Here is an 8,165-nt window from a genome sequence, read left to right as displayed (position 1 = left end):
TCCTACTCCTGCCTGGCTCGCCAAGAATGTAAAGGGGTTGGGGGCAGATCCTCTGCCCACCTTAACCATCCTCTGCTACCAAGAATGTGCTGGGTTGAGGCAGCCCCCTTCCCCACCCCTGGCAACAATAAACACTCAGACAAACAGATTGCAAAAGTGATGGAAAGTTTAAATAGAAAGCAGTGAACATTTACAGAAAAGCAAAAGCACAGTGACAAGGAAAGATCCCAAAGCAGACCCAGAGAGATCCCATCCCTACCTGAGGGTACACCCGAGACCCCCAGGGCTCCTTCTTCCCCCTCCCACTGCTAGGCTAGTCTCAGCTGGCCAGATCTGAGACTGCCCATCCCCCCCCCATGGCCTTGGCCAGGAGACATCTCCCCAGTTACCGGCTGACGGGAGGAGGAAGAAAAGAGATAGTGCTAGACTCCACACTGGATCTTATAGTGGTGCAAAGGATTGTTGTATGAAATACTAGATAATTTCCTGTGTCCACCCCTGGGCTGGACTTCTGGACATAGGAAGTAAACACTGCAGGTGGGCACCCAGCTCAAACTGTAACACTTTGTCTTAAAGAGGTTCTATAGTAACCCCAGACTATGGATTTTGTGTGTATTTTATATGCTTTCTACTGTTGTATGTAGTCATGAGTAGCATTTCCATTTAAACTTCCTGTCCTATCCATCCTTTGTGTGAGCATTTTTCTTTTGTCCATTTTGGAAGAGGTAGAAGATCTTCTCTCTTGCTCTAAACTACGACACACATTTACCTTTGAGCTTTTAGGATATACCAGAGAACTATACTGTGGTGGGTTGAAAATTCCCCCCCAAAATTGGATTTTCCAGACCAGCTCAGTTGGAAGCACATGAAAGCTGTATTTACAGGCAAAACTACAACCTAAAATGGAATGCAATGGATATGTACAAAATCCACAGGATTTACAATATGTACAGGTATTTAAAATTAATGAACAGCACAAGAATCTCCCTGGACAAAGACCAGAGGAAGCTAATAGCTTTTCTCTCTCTGCCCCCCCCCCCCCCCCCCCCCCCTTTAGCCCTTGTACAAAAGGGAAAAGAGAGAGCAGAGAGATGTTAGACTTAACCAAAACAATGCAGCCAGTGTCAAGCAGAAGCCAGTTAGTATCTCTCAAAGAACAAAGAAGCAAGAAAAAGAGCAGTTGTTTTGGTACAACTAGTTTTAGTTCCTTATCTCTTCCAATGGGATTGTTTAGAATTATCTTTATTTTCCTTTTTATGCCCAATAGTGATTTATTTATATTTTACTACTTTTCTGCTCAAGATCTGTGAAAAAATTTTAAAGGCATAGCCTAAAACTATCACATATATGGCCCAGCTAACATGCATAAAAGTTACATGTGTATAATAAGCTTAAATTGGGGAAATACATAATCAGACATTGCTTTAAATGAGAAGTTAGAATCAAGCCAGAAAGCTTTGAAATCAAGCACGTGAACTAGAAATGCTGGCATATAGCTGGCTATATAACATTTTTCACATACTGAATGCAAATTAAGACAAAAAGAGACAAGGTAATAAAACAACTTAGAGAAAATGATCCAGACAGGAGAATGTTTAATGAGAATTCAAGCTTTTTAGCCAAAAATATATGTGTACTCATTGTCATGAAAAAAAAAAAAAAAACAACCACAAAGGAATTATGACAATATCTATGGCTTCAAAACTTAACGCAACAAATCTGATAAAGATGAAGAGATTGACTCCCATCCTGATTCTCCTAATAAAACACTGTTTTCATGATCACTGTGAACTATATATGACCCTGATAGCTTACAGAAGAAGGCCAGGGAAGAAAGACCAATCTAAATTTTTCTTCATTTCTGTAGTGGGTTGAAATTCCACCCACCTCCCAACCCCCCTGCTAGCATTAACTTTGCCAGACCAGCTCAGTTGGAAGCTGTATTTACAGGCAAAACGACAATCTACAATGGAATGCAATGAATATGTACAAAATATACAGGATTTACAATATCTACAGGTATTTACAATTAGCAAACAGCACAACAGTCCCCCTGGTCAGAGTCCAGGAGAATCTACCAGCCTCTGCTTCCCTGCCTACCCATATCCCCCTGGCCAAAGAAGGGAGAGAGAGAGAGAGAACAGAGAAAATTGCTGTTAGACTTAACCAAAGCAATACAGTCAAGGTCAAACAGAAGCAAGTTAGTATCTCTCCAGAGCCAAGAAGCAAGAGGAGAAGAGACAAGAAGGAATTGTTTTGGTACAACGAATTTTATGGTAGATATCTCTCCAATGAAATTGTTTAGAATGATCTTTATTTCCCTTTTCACACCCAATAGTGATTTATTTACATTTTATTACTTTTCTGCTCAAGATCTGTGAAAAAAAAAAAAATTAAAGGCATAGCTTAAAACTACTACAAGTTCAGTGGATCTTTAATTACTGGATTATATTTCAGCACACATAATTCTTTAAGATTGAATGTTCATTCAGTTAGGAGTCTCAAAAATACAGATGTATACAAAATGGTGTTTGCCAGAAAATCAAAGCCTTTTGCTTTAATTCTTTCCTCTTGGAGAATACATCACAGAGATGAATGAGGAAGCGACTGGTTTAAATCAATGGCATTGCAACCATGCTTACTAAAACTGTATTTTTGTTCACCAAAAAACAATCCTTTGAGCAATGTGTTCTGAAAAGGATAGAGGAAGTATTCCAGTTCAGTCATATTTTAAGGTGAAGAACAAGAAATTATTTTCATGGATTTCTATCATGGCTGCAATAAGGATCATTCTGAAATAAACTTTATTCTTGGAGATATGGGGGTTTGAAATTCCACCACCCCCCCCCCCTTAACTTTGCCAGGTCAGCTCAGTTGGAAGCAAATGAAAGCTGTATTTACAGGCAAAACTACAGTCTACAATGGAATGCAATGAATGTGTACAAAATAAACAGCATTGACAATATTTACAGATATTTACAATTAAAAAACAACATGAGAATCCCCCTGGTCAAGAAGACCAGGGAAGCTGTCTCTCTGCCCCCCACTCCCCACCCCCCACCCCCACCCCCTGTCCAAAAGGGAGAAAGGAGCAGAGCAAAAATAGCAGTTAAACTTCATCAAAACAGTGCAGCCAAGGTCAAGAAGACTAATCAGTCTCCTTTCAGAACATGAAGTGAGCAGAGAAGAGATCAAGAGAGATAAGATTGTTTTGGTACATCCAATCTTATGGCAGATATTTCTCCAATGAAATTGTTTAGAATTATCTTTGGTTTTCCTTTTTACACCTTTACTTTTCTTTACTTTTTACACTTTACTTTTTACACCTTTACTTCTTTACTTTTCTGCTTGAAATCTGTAACAAAATTTTAAAGGCATAGCCTAAAACTACCACAGAGATGTAAATGAAATCACATTCTTACACATGTTGTACCTAGGTGAATAAGTCCATTTGAGCAGAAAAATGATTAGTGTGAAACAGAATAAGAAATCATAACTTCAGAAGAACAGTCTGGTGACACCTGGTTCTGACATAAGAACCACATTTAAACCCTTTGACCTCGAAGAGAACTGCAGATAAATCACAAAGAGGTATAGGTGAGCTTTGTTGATGGAAACTGCTGATCCATAGGCACACAAACCTTTCATGAATTTGTTGACAGATTGGCTTAAAAGAGAATAAAAGCAAGTTTGTATGGCTGGTATATTGTTCTGCTCAGATGTATTCATATTTTAAAATGTGTAAGCTACTTCAGCAAGAGAAAAAGTTAGTTCTTTAAACTCAGAATGGTAAGAAAAGATGCATCCCTGTGATTACTCTGCCAGTGACTGGGGTAGACAGCTTTAGGCTCAATCTCTTGGAATTGTTGGACAGCTGAGCTATTGTGAAAGTGAAAACAAACTCCTGGCTGTGACAGATTAACACTGTCAAATCTCATTGCAGCAGTTTAAGGTGGTTTTTCTGACAGAGGTCAGGGCCCTCACAGTGCAGTCAGAAGAAAGAAGTGTCTCCTGGACCCCATGTCCAGTGTGTTAGCTCACACACACTCTTCAACAGCAGTTGAAACTAGGCAGTCAGGATCTGCACTGCTAGATCCCCGCCATTTCTTCTCTCTGCTGCAGGGGAAGTGTATCAAAGCTCCGCCTGAAATGTTTTGAACAGAAATTGTATGGGTTTAGCTGTGAATATAGGTGCAATGACACAACAGCATGGAACCACATTGTCAAATGTCACTGAATTTATATCATTGAGAGCTATAGCATGATTTGTATTCTGACACTGCAATGAAGTTCATATACATTATGGAGTTATTTCTGAGATTTCACATACTATGATGGTTATTTTGCTCCATGTGTCAGTACTCTGTTCAGGTTAAAAAGCACTTCTCCACCAGTCTGCTACTAAGAGTTTCAAAATCTTCCTACATATTTCTCTACAATTGACACAAATAGAAGAATTCCTCTTTTTTGTCTAATTGTAAAATGTGTCTGCAAAAACATCTGAGAGAGTATTTTCTTTTGTGACAATACAGTTATTTTACTTTGAATGTTAGAGGGATAGAAATCAAGTTTCTAATCACAAAATATGCTTACAGAGGGATGGATTTCAGGGAATGGTTCCTAGTTCTCTATTATCAAATCAAAGCATTTTCTAGCGTGTGTAAACCAATTTAGGCAATTCTCCTATGAAGAACGACTGAGATCCCTGGGACTGTTTAGCCCAGAAAAGAGAAGACTGAGAGGGGATGTGATCAATGTCTATAAATATCCGAGGGGTGGGTGTCAAGTGGAAGGAGCCAATCTCTTAGTGGTGATGTGCACTAATAAGACAAGAAACAACTGGTTCAAGCTTGAACATAGAAGATTTCACCTCAGCATGAAGAGAAACTTCTTTACAGTGAGGCTGATGGAGCCCTAGAACAGGCTGCCCAGCAAGGTTGTGGAGTCTCCTTCTCCAGAGACTTTCAAAACCCACAGGGATGCATTTCTGTGCAGACTACCCTAAGTGATCCTGCTTTAGCAGGGGGGTTGGATTGGATGATATTTGGAGGTCGCTTCGAACCTCTAATGTACAGTAATTAGCAATGAAAGTAAGAGAATAATACAGTAAGAGAATACTGATTTTAAAATAAAAAGGCAAACAACCCCACCCCCCCGCATTTTAAATCACACTTCATTAAATTCAGACTGTATAGTCCTATTAGCTTGAAAAAGTACTGAACATGTAGGCAGTTGAATTTTTTCTTGCAGAAATTAAGTTTTCTTGGAAAAATGAAAAATTCCAAGGCCCTAAATATTTCACTTGAAATATCTCCAATTCGTCAAATTTTGCTGAACAGCAGGCATCAGATAAAGACCTGGAGTCCTGTTGGGCTGTCACCTGCCACTGATTATCTAGTTGGCTACTCCTGGAGGGCCCTGAAAGCACTGAAATCCCTACTTATGGATGTGTTTGTGCTGTTCTACACACTTGGCACATTCTTTTCCATCAAGCAACACCTTAGGGGCCACCTCCTATTCCTTCTTTTCTAGGTTATTTTTATTGTTCTTGTGGAGTTATATTAGTTTGGTTTCTGCTAAGTGCATACCAGAGGAATTTAAAGCTCTTTCAGAGTACAGCTGGGAGATGTTATTTATTTTGATTTTTTAAAAAGGTACATTTAGATGTATGTAGAAAATGTGTGTTTATAGTACTCCTCCTTCTCCTTCTCCTTCTCCTTCTCCTTCTCCTTCTCCTTCTCCCTCTCCCTCTCCCTCTCCCTCTCCCTCTCCCTCTCCTTCTCCTTCTCCTTCTCCTTCTCCTTCTCCTTCTCCCTCTCCTTCCCCTTTCTTTTCTTTTACAGGGCAAAACCTTTATGTGCACTGTCTGAGTGCCTACTACAATAATTATTTCTCATCACAAGGGAGAGGAAATATCATATTGCTTTTCAGTGAAAATATGTTCCGTTTGGAATTTCAATCTCTGTTTTCTAATATTCAGATACAGTGTCACATCTTTAAGGCATATATTTTGGTGCAAACCCTTTTATTTATCCCTTTCCAAAGACACAATCATAAACCAATTTTCCTTCTGTCTACTCTCATTAAATCACCTTACTTGAAAACAGCACCAACAAATCACCTAAACATCCTGCCTTATCTTAGAGAATTAACATTTTTCCTTTGATGTGGCTCAAAGTGGGAAATCACTTTAATGCAGGACTCAGCCAATTTCTGCTCTTGCATTGACATCAGCTGCACAAAAATGCTTTGTACTGGGCCTCTTTGGCCAAATGTTAGTTTGGCATGTGGCACAAACAAGAAGGAGGTACAGATACAGCTTCAGCAAGATTCTGTCCTGAGGTCTGATATGTTGAACCAAATTCTCAGGTCATAATTAATTGAGTTTTCTTTGATGTGATCAAAAATTAAGGCAAAAAGAAAAACTTGACCTGTATCTTTGATATTTATTAACAGAAGAATGATGAAAGACTGGGATGGAATTCTAAGGGCTTGACAAACCCATTGCTCCTGCCAAAGGGTCTTTACACTACATGGTCTGTCCTATGGACAGCCAGGATACTATGGCAGGGAGCAAAGCTTAGCTTCAGAAGCAGAAATCATTCTCTATGTATTCCTGCATACAACAATCTAATTGCAAGTGGAAGTCAAAATCTGGTGCAAAAGCTGGGTTTTTTTAAAGCCAAATACTATTTAGAAAAACATGTCTAATTTGCTAGGCCATATTCCCTTAAAGATCACGAAAGAAATGCTTTCTGTCACCATGTATTTTAGGTATTTTGAAACTTGTCATATTTAAAGGCAGTTCTGATCTACAAAGTCGAGGCAGGCTTGTCTGCAGAAAATAGAAGACCAGTGTATACCACTTACAGCACTTCTGATTGTGATCATTCTCCTCCAGGAGCCAATTAAACTCTTCATGAGTAAAATTATTCAATGTCTGATTAAGCCTAACAGATAAGAATAATATGTGAACTGCATCACTGTATTAAGAAGTTGGAAACTAACAGGTTTAGCTTTGGTGGCAATATGCTGCATTCCTTGCTCATTTTCTATCTAACAGAAGAGAAACTGGCTTTTATGTAAGCCAGTTTTGAATAATGGTGTGTTTCTCACCCAGTGGCTAGGGAAGATGGAAATGGTCCACATATCCATTTCCCTAATTGTGCCTGGAGACAACACATAGAATCACAGAATTGTTAGGGTTGGAAGGGACCTCAAGGATCATCTAGTTCCAGCTCCCCTGCCCTGCCCTGTACCTCACACTACATCAGGTTGCTCAGAGCCACATCCAGCCTCGCCTTAAAAACCTCCAGGGATGAGGCTTCCACCACCTCCCTGGGCAACGTGTTCCACTGTCTCACCACCCTCATGGGGAAGAACTTCTTCCTAACATCCAAGCTGAATCTAACCATTTCCACTTTTTTTCCATTCCCCCATATCCTATCACTCCCTGACACCCTAAAAGGTCCTGTCCAGCTTTCTTGTAGCTCTCTTCAGATACTGGATGGCCACAATTAGGTCTCCTCAGAGCTTTCTCTTCTCCAGACTGAACAGCCCCAGCTCCCTCAGTCTCAGTCTGTCCTCACTGGAGAGCAGCTCCAGCCCTCTGATCATCCTCGTGGCCCCTCTCTGGTCATGTTCCAGCACCTCCAGATCATTCTTGTAATAGGGGCTCCAGAACTGGATGCAGTACTCCAGGTGAGGTCTCACCAGAGTAGAGGAGCAGGGGAGAATTGCCTCCCTCCACCTGCTGGCTATGCTTCTCCTGATGCAGCCCATCATGTGATTGGCTTTCTGGGCTGCAAGTGCACACTGCTGGCTCATGTTGAGCTTTTCATCCACCAGCACCCCCAAGTGCTTTTGTTCAGTGTTGCTCTCAAGCCAGTCATTTCCCAGCCTATATCAGTGCTTGGGATTGCCCCGACCCAGACACAGGATCTTGCACTTGGTCTTGTTGAACCTCATGTGTCTGTCATGGGTCCAGCTCTGCAGCCTGTCAAGGTCCCTCTGGATGGATCCCTTCCCGGCAGTCTGTCAGCTGCACCACACAGCTTGGTGTCGTCAGCAAACCTGCTGAGGGTGGAGCATGTTCCCCTCCTTTCTGATCAGGCCACACTTATCTGAGCAAGTATTATGGTGATGGAGGTCCCATTCTGACTCCT

This window comes from Melanerpes formicivorus, unplaced genomic scaffold (assembly GCF_026170545.1).
Source record: "Melanerpes formicivorus ecotype bairdi unplaced genomic scaffold, bMelFor1.0.p_v2 SCAF_11, whole genome shotgun sequence".
Classification (NCBI taxonomy): domain Eukaryota; kingdom Metazoa; phylum Chordata; class Aves; order Piciformes; family Picidae; genus Melanerpes; species Melanerpes formicivorus.
The sequence above is the reverse complement of the archived record's forward strand: the minus strand, read 5'-3'. Positions refer to the sequence as shown.